Source organism: Diadema setosum, chromosome 21, assembly GCF_964275005.1.
Source record: "Diadema setosum chromosome 21, eeDiaSeto1, whole genome shotgun sequence".
Taxonomy (NCBI): domain Eukaryota; kingdom Metazoa; phylum Echinodermata; class Echinoidea; order Diadematoida; family Diadematidae; genus Diadema; species Diadema setosum.
The window spans coordinates 30,784,371-30,800,025 of NC_092705.1; the positions used below are offsets into that span (position 1 = coordinate 30,784,371).

Sequence of the window (15,655 nt, forward strand, 5' to 3'; positions counted from 1 at the left end):
TCACTTAGAATATCGCACCCAGGAAATCGTTTGCCCAACATGCTCCTGCAGAACCAATTGCATTTCACATTACATTACGTCAATGATGTAGAGTCTATCTGGAGTGCAGAAAGCTATCTCTCCACTCTCAAACTCTTGCAGATAATACCAACCTCCTCTTTCTCTCTTTTGTATTTTGAAGTCAGAGACGAGACTCTTCGTGTGCTCCAAATCTCTCGTGTATCGATCGATACTGACAAGACTCTCGCTCTTCACCCAGGCTACAATGACCGAATCATCTCGACAAACAGCTGGGTAGGGATACATTCCCTCCTTCTTCAAGACATTCTCCTTCTTCCCCTGATCATCGAGGCACACGACAGATAGTAAGTCTGTCAGAACCAGTTTCTCCGTGATGTGAAAGGAAAATAATTGCCGGGGACAATATCCATCACACATTATTTCCCTGACTGCCTTACCTCCCTGTGGAGAAAATACCTTGATCTTTCCGAGATCCGTATATTCTACGTAGATCTTATCATCTCTTAACACGGTGAGACCACCAATTCCTCCTTCATCATAACTTGGAGTCTCGAACGTGACGTCGAGCTTCTCCCACTGTGGAGTGTAGAGTGACATCGTGTTCCTTATATCACGTACAACACTTCGACCATCAGACAGGAATCCAATGCCCATGACACGGACATCCTTCAGCACAGTTTGCTCTAACTCGCCATCAGGGGGGTAGAGATGGATTCCGCCTCGAGCCGATCCCACCGCCATCTTACCGTCTGGTGCATGAGTGACGTAGAGCATGCTATTTTTGCTAGGGAGCTCTACGTGTGCTTTGACATCCCACGTATAACCTCCCAGCTCTCCAAGACGAAGTTCATTGACCTTCGCTTCTTTACGGAATGAAATCTTTTGAGCTCGTTCTACCACACCTTTCGGTGATTGGTCGTCAGGATCATCTCGTTCCAGAAATCTCTTCAAGTTCTCGCACAGCGTGTCGTGTGCAAACAAGGCGTCTTTCTCGAGCGGTACCTTCATACCGTTAGTTACCAGCTCTTCCATAGCGTTAACGTTACTGAATGTTTGGCGACTCTCTTCCTCCATAGTTTGTAATTCCTTCTCGAATTTTTCAGACCATCGTTTCACTTCACATTTCAGTGTCTCTCTTCTGGTTGACAATAGTTGCATATATTCCTCGTAGGTCTCGTCGATGTCACCATTGAGTCTTCTCATCATGTTTGTTATTTCATTGCGCTGTGTCTTTATGAAATCAATATGATTTCCAATCGTTGTTTTCTTTGATTTTGCTGTATCTTGTAACTTCCTGATATTTTCCTTCAATTTTTCCTCATGGATAGTTGCCTCTTCGATCTGATGCCCTGCTTGTAAGTGAGTTACCATCCCGCACTTGTTGCAAATGTACTCCCGACATTTGGTACAGAAATACTCCTCATCATCGTTAGGATGTTTCTTACACTTCCGTCGCCTCTCAAGGGGAACTTTTCCTGAGAGTACGTCACTCATGGCCACCACTTCGTGATTGGAGACCAGTTTCCAGTTCTTGTGGCCTTTCTCACACGATTCACACATGTATTTCCCACAGTCCTGACAGTAGGACACTGCTGGCTGCTGTTCGTCCGTCTCACAAACTGTACAAACTGGATTCTTGGTTTTCACTTCGTCCACGAGAGAATTCACTAGTACGTTTGTTTGTAACTTACTCACATCTCCACTTGGAACGGGCGTTTCTTTCCTGCATATGGGACATGCTATAGTTTGTCGGCTGGACTGAGTTTGAAAGATTCGTTGCAAGCAGTCTTTGCAGAAGGTGTGAGAACACGTCAGTGATTTAGGTTGGTTGAAAAGTGTCAGGCAGATAGGACACTCCAGATTCTGGCTTCTGATTTGATGAAACGTTGCCATGGTGTCTGTCCGCCCTATAATAGCAAAAGAACCACATAGCGGTAAACACACCGACGAGCAATAGGAGAAATGTAAATTCTCATTTTATCAAAGGCATAGAAAAGTGGATATTCAGTCGAAGCACGGTGTTTAAATTTATGAGCTCTTAAAGGGGATGGCTAGTAACTGATCAATGTGAATCAGTGGGAATGCTAGGGGATGATTGTCCCAATCCTTGTGGGATTCATCTTGAATCTTGAAGATATAATTCCGATGGCAGCTTGTCCATAGAGCTAAACTGGGATGGGTGTGCGACAGTAGGTGACAGTGTAAGAAGGTTAGGTGACAGTGAAAAAGTTGTATGTACAGTAAAAGGGTGACTGTGCAAGTAAAATCCAGGGCAGGGTTTAGAATACTGAGTAGCCTGGAGCCCACAGGAGGCTGCATCCCTCCGATTACAGGTAGGGCGGCCTCCTGGAAAGCAGCAATTGATGGTGCTGTTCATTTAAGAGTACATTATAATAATTATTATATCTATTGTTGTGTGAATATTATTTGCTTCAGAATGGTCTCATATTCAAGTAATGTGCAGTTTAAAGTTTCCAGGTTAGCATGCCTGTACAGTGACGGGGGGATCGTTAATGGGCCGTTAACATTGAACTGCACATAACTTGAATATGAGACCATTCTGAAGCAAATAATTTTCACACAACAATAGATATATGATATACTCTTAAATGAATCCTACAAGGGTTGGAACAATCATCCGCCGGCATTCCCACTGATTCACACTGATCAGTTACTAGCCATCCTCTTTAAGATAGAACAAGTAATAAATGAAGCACAATTTAAAAGACGTGTGAATATTGTTATCATGTTGCTAAGTATACTTTATATCCGGGTTTTAAAGACTGATTTATATCATGGTTCCTTTGATTGGAGGAGTACACATTAACTAGTTGTCTGGTGAGAATGTCATGGCATGGATCGACTTTTGAATAAAGTCGGATACTTTTTCATATTGATGATGCTGGACGTAGCTGGACGTCTTGTGTACTCTGCATAAAATCTGCGTAAAATGTTGAATTTGTAGTTCGAAGGAGTACGGATAGCCATATATTCACTACTAGAGCCAAGCCTGCATACTCAGGAAAGAGTACGGCACTTGACAGACTCGACTGGAAGTAATTCCTGTGACATTTCGACTGCTTTTGAACGCTTCCCAAAATGGTCAACACCAGGGGAAATCCACCAACGGTAGCTGGAAAGAAGCAAGCCCGACCCGCAGCGTGCTTCACTCAAGAAGACCAAAAAATATACTTGCCAGATATATTCAATGATTATTTTTCTTCTCATGCCAAGAAACATTCTTTCAATACTAGAAACAAACAATGTTATATTTTACTATTTTATCGTCTGAAAAATTGTCAGTCTATCTCTGGCTAAATTGTGGAATTTGTTAAGCATGAAACTGAAATCTGTAAACACATTGAATCCTTTCATGACTCAATATAAGCAGCTTCCTCTTAATCTGTATTGATTAATGTTTATAAATGAATGATAAATAATTGTGCAATTCCCATACAAACCTTTGACAACTACCCTGCATGTTTGCATTATTGCATAGTATTATAATTATTGTATTAGTTCAGTTGTTTTGTTTTCTGTTTTCTGTCTCTATCATAATGTATTGTTGATTTTGTAACGGCCTCTAATCTAAGTTCTGTTTTGATATGTTTCATTCAAAACTGTGATTTTAAACTATATTGTAAAGGAAATCTCCATTTCCAAGCCCTAGGCTTTTGCGTGATTTCCTCCTTTGACTCACACATCTATGTAAATATTTTATATGTGATTTTATGAAATGAATAAATTGAATTGAATTGAATATTCTGAAGGAATGGTAATTAAAAAAAAAAAAAACACTTATCAAAATATACTGAGGTAATGCGAGCAGCTATAATCGTGAGGGCGCTGTGGCATATTGGATAAGACTCCCGACTCAGAGGACCCAAGTTCGACTCCCGCCCATAATATTTGCCCCTCTTCACGCAGGTGTACAAATAGATGCCTATAAAGGCTAGGGTAATTGAAATAGCAAGGCCCTCTGGTAGAGCAGTGGGAATGCTGAAGAGGCTACCCTGGGTAAATAAGATCTTATTATTATTATAATTATTATGATTATTATTATTATTATTATTATTATTACCATTATTATTATTATTATTATTATTATTATTATTATTATTATTATTATTATCATAAGGATAACGCTTTTAACCATGACCGTGTATATTTACAGCAATATTATAGGTATCTGTAACATTGTGCTTTCGATGTTTACAACTTGCCAGAAAAAAAATCGAAATGGTGTAAAGGAAGTATTGAAGAAAGACTCTTATCCCATGTGTGACTGAAGTCAGCCAGTTGTGATCTACATACACTATGGAGTTTTCGCTCAGTTTACGGATGTAAACATAATGAGTGTTGTCACTCGATCAAGATCCTAATCCATGCGTATTTACACATTATCTACATAGGGCTGATATAAGGGTGACTCTGTAACGCACAAAGTTTTACCAGTTTTGATAATGTTTGTGAATTTTTAGATGTCATGGTAACAAACTCAGCTTTATTGCGTCAAACATGAAATTGAATGAAGGCGGTGTGTCTAGCAGCTTTATACAAGGTGCTACAAAAACATTTCCCACTTTTGATCATTAATACATGTAGTTTAAAAACTATACATCAGATAACATTGTCATTGATATTAGTAATAGCTGAATAGTGTACAATTTAGTTGAGGGTGATTTGAATATGAGAGCCTGATTCAGTTTCGTTAAATCCATGATTAATTTAAAAGCTAAGTTCCAGATTTTGGTCAAATTTGAACCGTGTGTACAAAATTGTACTTTACACAAGAACCAATGATGTGTATGTGAGTGTGTGCTTTCAATGACCCCGAACAATAGACACGAATACCACGAATACCACCTTTTCAGAGCTCTGCTGACAAGGATTCTGGTCTCTTGCTCCAAAGCACATCAATGCTCTATTGATAATTCATGATGGGTTGCCCCTGGCACTGCTAGTCTTAATTTACGGTAAAGGATAAACTGTATGCACATGAAAAAGATAACCACATGCTTTCATGTGCTTCCATACACTCACATTTCAGAATGAATAAAGACTAGCTGCGGTAGTGGAATTCTAATGAACATGTAATAGAACATTCCAATCCTGGCCATTGTTCAGGACCATTGTCAGGGTGTTAACCACCACTCCCCCTGTGCAAATAATAAAAAAAGGTATATACAGAGGGTTGAGAACAGAGCAGAATCTGAAACCCAACTGCAAAATAAATCTTGAATTGAATGCCTTTTATTTATTTATTTTATGCCGTTATTTTAGAACTACCTCCAACAAAAGTGTACACTCTTCAGATATTTTATGATTGTCAGTGCCATCTGATATGTAGTTTTTGAACTATCAATGATCAAAAGTTGGAAATGTTTTTTGTAACACCAAGTATTCGATGGGAGGATGAGCTGTACCATACAACAACCGTGCACTTATTGAATGTTTCTTTTTAATCTTTTATCTGGGACACTATGATCATGTTCCCAATATTCTTTAAGCATGAATATACACCCTCTGTCTTGTGTCTTAGTTGTTTAGATTAAGAGATTATGAAAGTAACGTCATTGAGCAAGTCACTATTAAAGGACTCGAATAGTTTTAGTTGAAACCTAACTTTAGCTTTTTAACCTTTATTAGGTGAGATAATGAGAAACTTCTTATGAAATAAAAAAGAGCATGTAATTCCAAAATTAATTCAATGTTTATTTGATGAAAATTGGTTATGAAATGGCTAAGATATCCAAACAGAACAATGCAATTAAAATGTGGGACCGACATCTTACTACGATCGCATTGTTTTACTTTGTTTTGGATGTCGCAGTCATTCCAAAAACTTTGAATTCCTCTTAGAATGGCATGCTCTGTACCATTTCATAAGTGGTTTCTTGGTGTCTCGAAAAAAAAGTTAAAAGCCAAATCCTCAGCATAACCAATCCTGCACCATCCCTTCAAAAAACAAAACAAAACAAAACAAAAACTGGAAGTCGTAAAGAGTTCTGACTAATGCAAAGTTCTGCTCATGTCTCATTAATGTCTCCAGATTCCCTAAACTCCTATCTCTTTGCATCAATTTGTAATAAAATCATTAGACGTGGATTCATTTCCAGGGGAAACAATGATACGTTTATTCAAACAACTGTTATTGTGACGGGCTATGCCAGTTTTTCTGCTTGGCATACTATTAACTACTGGATATTACAAATTAAAACATAACTTGTTGGGTTCAACATGTTGGACAAAACTTGCAAAATTATAGCACATATAAACGAACAAGTGATAGTCAGTTCTATAATCATTATTCAGTGATCATGGATTATTTGTGAAAATACGTGACAAGCATGCACAATATTCATTAGCGCTCACAAAGTGTGTCGATATCGTTTCGTATGCTTACCAAGTAGCTTGCTGCACTTCCGGGTTCAGTTTTGCTGATTTCTGTCAGGCTCCGAAGCAAATTTAGGCATGATATCACATAAAAACTGTTGTTCAGCCTGCACGAAGGTGTGAACACACATGTAAGATTGCATGTGGTCTTACTTTTTACTGGACCCCAGCAAAATCCTTAGAGTTTGTTTGAGGACAGAGAGATTAATTGCGTAGGGCGCACAAAATGGCGGAGCGATACATGCAGCTTTCATTGTGGTATTTGTATTCTTTGTGACCTTTCACCCTGATCGCTTATTATCAAAAGAAGCTGGTTTTCCCCCATATCTCCAACACTGTGTGTATCATTAACACGTCGAGGAAATGTTTATCTATTTATATACTATTGTATTTTGACGTTTTTCATACGTAAAGAATGTTCGTTTTGAATATCCGAAAACGAGAACAAGGTGCATATAAACGAACTTTCGGAATTTCGAAACTTATTTTTATTTCGCATTGACGAACCTCAGAATTATATTGAACTATAACCAATGATATCACAAATTTGTTATCATGCAACACAGAAGACGGATCTTGTGTATGGTCCTTCTCTCTCTCTCTCTCTCTCTCTCTCTTTCTTTCTCTTTAATAACTACAGTCACATTGTGAACATTTTTAATATTGTGAGCTTCCTTAATGTTTCAACACATCGTTTAGAATTTGATGAAGGCAAAAATATGCAGGGGACTTCACATACGCCTGCATGTGTATAATATGCACATATGATTATTCTGTTTTGTACAGGGGGTAAGTTGGTGGGTTAAAAAAAGTGTTTAGTTTCTTTCAGTAAATTCAAGCATGATTTTTTTTTCAGTTTACTGTACGTTGTGGGAAATGCTGTATTCTCAAGGTAGTGAAAGAGAGTTTATGTAATGAGGCAGATATTGATAACTTTGGTCAACTGAATCAAATTCTATATAATTTTTATATATAGAATATGATCAGAAACAAAGAAAAGGTATGTTTTAAATAAAAAGAAGGTGATTCAGCAGCACAAGTTTTTGTGTAATGAGGCAGATATGGATTGGCTTGATTAAGTTGATCAAGATGGCTTTTTCTGAGAGTCATGAAGAATTTTATGTCATTTCTCTTAAACATGGTATGATTTAAAAAAACAACAACAACAAAATACATTGTACTGTATGTTGGGGAAAAATGATTTATCAGCACAAGAGAGGAGAATACAGCTGCTTATTTTTGTCCATATTATTAATTTTGTTGTTAACATCGACCTGATATTGAATGAAATTCAAATAAAGAATATCATAAGACAAAAAAGTGGTTGTGTGCGTGTGTGTGTGTGTGTGTGTGTGTATGTGTGGGTATGTGTGTATATGCGCGAGAGCATGTGTGTGTGTGTGTGTGTGTGTGTGTGTGTGTATGTGTGTATGTGTGCTCATGCGTGAAAGACGTTTGGTGTGATACTTGCCTGTGAACACCAGTGAAAATCATGGCCTCTTGATGCTTTGAAAATGACGCATGAACAAAACAGGGTGATTTCATTAATTCCCAGCTCATACACTTTGTAGAAACAATGCGACGATACTGCAAAGACACGGCTTGACTTTCTTTTAAAAAATAAATTGCTTTATATCTCCTTCTCTTTCTAGTCTACCTCCCCTCTCTCTCTCTCTCTCTCTCTCTCCCTCCTTGCTGAAAAGACTCAATTATACTTACAGTTATTTTGCACTTGCAACAAACTCTTTGTTATTTGGAAACATGGTCACTACCTGCATATGGCTGAATACTCACATTATTATAATCGATTCTCAACAGATGGCGACTTCGGAATCGTTTCGCTATCTCTCTCATTTTCTCTCTCTTCTGTCAATGTATCTATCTATACATCTACCTTTATTTCTCTCATACAGTCTGCTTGTGACTTTCATTCCTCTTGAAAACTAGTATGATATTCCCAGGGCTCTCGCAAGAAGTGGGATTTGTCACACACCTTTCGTCGTAATGCTGCGTCTTGGGGGAGTTAACGAGAGTGCGCTCGTATAGAATTCGTGGACACAAGGGACAAAAAATTACAGTAACAGATTCTACAATCTATGTTTCTGATCTTTTGCCCTTTTTTGACAATTTCAATCTACGGGAAGACACAACAGAATCAAAACGACCAATAAAAAAAGCGAGTTGAATTCATCGCAAATTTTTCTGTTGATTCATGGAATATGGCAAGCGACTTCCAATCAACTTGAGAACGAGGAACACAATATTTGAAGAGTTTAAACGCGAAAACCGATGTATCCTTTTTCATCAACTCGAGTTATTTTGCATTGGAGCTGTTGAAAAGCAAAGAAATTAATCGAGTTGTAAGTGATAATTTTTATAATCCTTATGTTCAATTATATTTTTGTTATGTAACCCGTGCAGTTTCAATGAATATAGTAAAGTAAATTTATCTCTTTTTGATGATAAATTAACCTTAAAAAAATAGATACTGAAAATGATCTTTATCAGTTTCTGCATTTAAACTCTTCATTTTAATGAACTCAGTTCGAAAATAGTGGCGAAAAGAGAGGCCATCATTCGTAAACGTTTCTAGGCACTCCCAAATTATCTAAGTATACTGTAAAAGTCATCGTGAAAGCAAATTGACCGAATATTATCAAGGTGCTGATGCCCATAAGGCAACAGATAGTACTAGTATAAGTCAATTTGCTTTTATTTCCTAATCAAGACAGTTGTCATCATTATTATGTCACGTGGAATGTACAAGCTTTAGCTATTTCCATCTTGAAACGGAAATTGACGAAATTAGTTTTTACTCCAAACGTAGAAACAAGACGCAGGATGTGTCTACAGAGCTGCAATGTTTCCATCAGTCTAGACACTGGTGTATTGCTGTGTGTAGTGCACGGAGTAAGTAGTTACATACTCAGATGCAATAGACATGAACTTCACTCGATCGTAGTTGGGAGGATAAGTGATATTTATTGGCGAATCTTTCTGACATGATACACGAATGTACAAGCAGTTGCATAGAGGTTTGATCGTGTTAATACTAGAATGAGGGACGAGGTGTAGTGGTCAGTCTTACTTGGAAAGTGGTCAACGATATATATTTGAGATCCTTGGTCAAGAGCCCATGACAGTGGAGTGTGTGCTGGCGTGAGGTTGATGAAGATTGAGAGGAAAAAATGGACATAGGTGGGGTGGTTATGGTAGAATCACAACGTTCAGTGGTCGGTTGAGATTACACCAGGGCCCTGTTTCATAAGGCTGTTCGTAAAGTTATGAACGATCAGTGTGTGCGACTTGGTTTGATGATGCACGGTCATAAATGCAATATAACATCTAAATCATGTATCATTAATTTCTACTCACAGTATAATTAGTCCACAGATTCAAGTTCTCATTTTGTCTTGACTAGCGTGATAAAACCATCATCATGTTCAACGAACTCTACAGGAATGAACTACAATGCTAATTATTAACATTGATGGGTACGAACAAGTCTACTAACAGCAATAAACAACGTGTTGTTATCTTTGATAAAAGTGACACTACATTTTATATAATACAATAGTTGACCCAAACACTTTCAAAGATCAACATATGAGTTGAGCTGAGTTAAAAAAACTTGCTATCAGCTATATATACTGGGTTTTTTTTTATCAAGGTCGTGAAATAATAGCACGTGGAACAAAAATACAACATAGAAATCATACAATGAAGATAAAAAGATACAAATATAAGACAACAAACCAAGATAGATGATAAAACAAACAACATATGACAAGGGAGTGAGAAACGGTAATTACTAACCGTGTTTCAGAGAGAGAAGTTAAGAGGGCAGAGAAAAAGACGGCACGTAATGAATGTAACTCGGTATGGATGGATGTACAGATTTCTTTTGTTTAAGACAATTCGGAAGACATGGAAAAATTGCAACGTGACACTTAAATTTCGTTAAGACAGAAATCAATACAAGCAAAGTAAATGCACTAATGTAACATCTAAATCATGTATCATTAATTTCTAATCACAGTAATAGTCCACAGAAGTTCGCATTTTGTCTTGACTAGCATGATAACATCATCTTCATGTTCAGCCTGCTGGTCAGGAATTAACTACGATGGTAATATTCAACATTGATGGGTACGAACAAACCCACTTATACCACCAATAAACAATGTGCTGTTATCTATGATAAAAGTGATACTATATACATTATATATACGATAGTTGATCCAGACTTTTTCCAGCAAGATCAACATATATATGACATATGAGTTTCAATTTTTTTTCCATTTTCATTTCATTCCATTTTTAACAACGCAAAATATTTCATACACAATATAACACAGTATCAATACAATGTAGTAACATAGAAAAATACGTGAAATTAACAATACTATAAGTATCATAAAAGCAGATGAATTGAATTAAAATTAAAGTTTCAGGAAATGGAGGAGACATAGAGACACTTCTCCTCGTGGACAAAATAAGCTGAGCAGAGTTTACTTATTTAACCATGGTATAAATCTTGCTATCACGTAAGAACTGTTTTTTGATAACAAAACATAGAAATCATACAATGAAGTGAATCCAAGTTAAAAGATACAAAATTAAGACGAAAATCCGAGAAAAAAAAAACTCTGCACAAAGCAAAAACAAAAAAGAGCCACGCAGTATAAGTTCAGACAGATGATAAAACAAATGAGCAACATATGACAAGGTAGTGAGAACCGGTAATTACTGACCATAAAAAAACATAAATAAGGTCGATAAATTTAAAAAGCTAGGAAATGTGAGAAAATCCTTTTAAGAATGCGGTAATTGACGCTATGGATCTTGTTTCTGTTGGTCATATGAAGTTTCATATGAAGTCATTTACATTTTCTAAAGCTATGACTCATTGAATGGGTGAAATTGGCTTCAATCCTACCTTGTCGATTTGGTTAGGCAATAAATCGTAGACATTAATCAAACAATTTTTTTTTTTTACTTCTTTTAATGTACAAAAGACTATATCAAGAAACTTCAGTTAATCTCTGTCCTATTAGTGTTGTTCATTTGCAGCTTCTCGCTCATATTTGATGCATCACAATATCAGCGATTCATCACCTCAAACTCCTCCGTTACAAGTGACGTCAGTTTATTTACAAATAGAAAAATGAGCTATTGCAGACATCAGAAGGCATGGACCATCAGCAACTTAAAATACACATGAAAAAGAAAATGAAGAGAGAGGGAGAGAGATAGGGAGAAGCTGAAAGAGGTGTTGCATGTTTTTTGGGAAAAGCGAAAAATGATAATGATCAGAAATACATTGATTTCGTTTGGATGATCTTCTGTGCAACCATTTCATCCAAATTCTTGTAGAATATTCTCCTCGACCAAAGCAGTGTTTTGGCATGTATGGTTTGTTTGTTTGTTTGTTTGTTTGTTGCTTCGGTGCAAAGCAAAATAAATCTTATCCCTTCCCAATAACTACAACAGCTACTTTTCTTACGTCTTAGTTACGTCAGTGAAGGGTAATTTGTCAATCAGTTGCAACAGCTACTTTGCTTTAAAATGGAGATGGAGATTATTGTCACTGTTCCCAAGCTGATAAAGTTTTCAGATCCATTATATCAAATTTTTTCGGAATGCCGATGAAGCAGAAAACCGCTGTTCACTCTCATATTATTTTATATTAGTCCCAATATGCGACGTGACTTTCTGGCTTCAAAAACGCAGCTACACTTATACCAGTCACACAAAAACAATACAGTCAAACCTGTCTATAGCGGCCACCCAAGGGAGACAAAAAAAGAGGCCGTTATAGACAGGTGGTCGCTATAGACATGTTATTCTATTTTGTGTGCATTGCCTACATGTACATGTATCATCGTTGTATATCTATATAAGTACTTGCATGCATAACATACATGTATGTGTGTACGTATGCACACGCGTGTTTCATGCATTAAACAATGCCGGTGTTTATGAAGTTGTTGCACAGTAGCATGTGTACAGTCGTGAAGAAAGCTTAACTCTATAAATGCAGCGGTGGCGATCACTAAACGTTGCTCATGAATGTTACAAAGCAGAAAAACACGCTGAATTACCGGCTCGGCTACGGCTCCATCGGGTCTGTGGCCGCTATAGACAGCTTAAAATCTACCGCGGGAAACAAAATTTGTGGCCTCTTATCGCGTTAGAAAGGTGGTCGCTATACACAGGGTCTTTGACAGGGCTTTTCTCTCGGGGGAATTTTTCAGTGGCCGCTATAAATAGGTGACCGCTATAGACAGGTGCCGCTAAGGCAGGTTTCACTGTACCTCAATTATAATCTCACTCAATACATTATTGAGCACACTAACATATAAATACAAACAGAGCACAGAGCAAAATAATATGATTCAATATCACGATTAATTGCGTATAAAGTTTTCCTCCTATTAGATCAAACAGGGCAATATATATCAAAGGAAAACTAGGGAAATGGAGGATACTTGTTTGCTTGGCAACGTCTAGAATATTTGAAATATTATTGTGATATCTTTCGTTAAGCAGAGTTAACTGCAGGAATAAACTGCCTAATTTACACTAACAATACTGTGCACTTGGCCAGACCCATTTCTGTGGCTTTTCAGGTTTCCGGTTTCAGTTTTTGTAACAGCGCAACTTGAACTTGATACCAAGTTTTTTTTCTGTTCGTTATCACATTTTTAGCTGAGAATCAAAGCAAGGTGTTATGGGTTCCATTTTACGGTTTCATGAAACTGAGGCTTATTCAAATATTCATTAATCGAACTTTTGTTTGTTCGTTTTAAATCTCACTGCATTCCATTGCAGTAATGTCAAATAGCTCCAAAACCAAAATCATGAATATTGTGACTTGCTTTTAAATTGATGACGGTCAGACTTGTGATATTCAAAGAGGACGAAACTGATGGCACTCACTATTATGCTGTCTGTTTAGAGCCCGTTGAGGGACGCTTATATCATATTCAAACGTAAAGAGTTTCATCGCAATGTGGGTTAAGTGCTAATTCTAAAAAATAATTATGATAAATAAAGTAAGCCATAATCATTTCATATAACAACATCAAAACTTTCCAGTGTTACCTCCCATGTAAATTAAAAAGAAATGAAGTAATGATGTGAAATTATGACTTATATTCCTTCAACTGTTTTGATTTTTAGCAGCTTTAATCGTAAAAATCTCAACTTTAACAAAATTGGATTTAGTTCGTTTTCGCGATGAAACTCTTCAAATAAACAACACGGAACAATTTTTGTTTTGCGTCAATCTAACCAGGCGTATAACTCTGTGTTCACTTAGAGTATCGCACCAAATAATTCATTTTTCCCAACATGCTACTGCAGAGCCAATTACATTTTTACATTACATCGCATCGAATATGTACAGTCTATCTGGAGTGCAGAAAGCTATCTCACCACTCTCAAACTCTTGTAGATAGCACCAATAACCTCTTTCTCGTTTTTGTATCTTGAAATCAGTGATGATATTGTGCACGTGCTCCAAATCTTTCGTGTATCGATCGATACTGACGAGACTCTCATTGTACTTCAACCAGGCTACAATGACCGAATCATCTCGACAAACAGCTGGGTAGGCAAACATACCCTCCTTCTTCTTCAAGACATTCTCCGTCTTCCCCTGACCATCGAAGCACATGACAGATGGTAAGTCTGTCAGAACCAGTTTCTCCGTGGTGTGAAAGGAAAATAATTGCCAGGGACAATATCCATCACATGTTATTTCCCTGACTGCCTTACCACCCTGTTTGGCAAATACCTGGATCTTTAGAGAGTCCAAACAACCCACGTAGATATTATCATCTCTATCCACAGTGAGTCCACCAGTCTCTCCTTCATTATTACTCATCGTCTCAAACGTGACGTCAAGCTTCTCCCACTGTGGAGTGTATACTGATATATTGTTGCCTGTATCACGTACAACACTCAAACCATCAGACAGGAATCCAATTCCCCAGACACTGACATCCTTCAGTACGGTCTGCTGTAACTCACCATCAGGGGAGTAGAGATGGATTCCGTGTTGCCACGAACCCATTGCCATCTTACCGTCTGGAGCACGAACGGCACACCTTATGCAGTGTATGCTAGGGAGCTCTACGTCTGCTTTGACATCCCACGTGTAACCTCTCAGCTCTCCAAGACGAAGTTCATTGACCTTCGCCTCTTTACGGAATGAAATCTTTTGAGCTCGTTCTACCACACCTTTCAGTGATTGGTCGTCAGGATCATCTCGTTCCAGGAAGCTCTTCAAGTTCTCGCATAGCGTGTCGTGTGCAAACAAGGCGTCTTTCTCGAGCGGTACCTTCATACCGTTAGTTACCAGCTCTTCCATAGCATTCACGTGACTGACAGTTTGGCGACTCTCTTCCTCCATAGTTTGTAATTCCTTCTCGAATTTTTCAGACCATCGTTTCACTTCACACTTCAGGGTCTCTTTTCTGGCTGACAATAGTTGCATGTATTCCTCGTACGTCTTGTCGATGTCATTATTGAGTCTTCTCATCATTTTTGTTATTTCATTGCGCTGTGTCTTTATAAAATCGATATGATTACCAATGATTGTATTCTTTGATTTTGCTCTATCTTGTAACTTCTTGATATTTTGCTTTAAATTCTCCTCATGGATAGTTGCCTCTTCGATCCGATGCCCTGCTTGTAAGTGCCTTACTATCCCACGCTTGTTGCAAATATACTCCCGACATTTGGTGCAGAAATAATCTTCATCATCGTTAGGATGTTTCTTACATTTCCGTCGCTTCTCTAGAGGAACTTTTCCAGAGAGTACGTCACTCATGGCCACCATTTTGTGATTGGAGACCAGTTTCCAGTTAGCGTGGCCTTTCTCACACGATTCACACATGTATTTCCCACAGTCCTGACAGTAGGACACAGCTGGCTGCTTTCCGTCCGTCTCACAAACTGTACAAACTGGATTCTTGGTTTTCACTTCGTCCACGAGAGAATTCACTGGTACGTTTGTTTGTAACTTACTCACATCTCCACTTGGAACGGGCGTTTCTTTCCTGCATATGGGACATGCTATATTTTTTCGGCTGGACTGAGTTTGAAAGATTTGGTGCAAGCAGTCTTTGCAGAAGATGTGAGAACACGTCAGTGATTTAGGTTGGACGAAAAGTTTCAGGCAGATAGGACACTCCAGATTCTGGCTGCTGATTTGATGAAACGTTGCCAT

At 37.8% G+C, this 15,655-nt stretch overlaps 2 pseudogenes; both read right to left on the reverse strand.

The window, feature by feature from the left end:
- LOC140244484 (uncharacterized) lies at positions 1–1,914 on the reverse strand (annotated as a pseudogene).
- Positions 1,915–8,546: 6,632 nt separating this feature from the next.
- On the reverse strand, positions 8,547–15,655 carry LOC140244486 (uncharacterized; annotated as a pseudogene).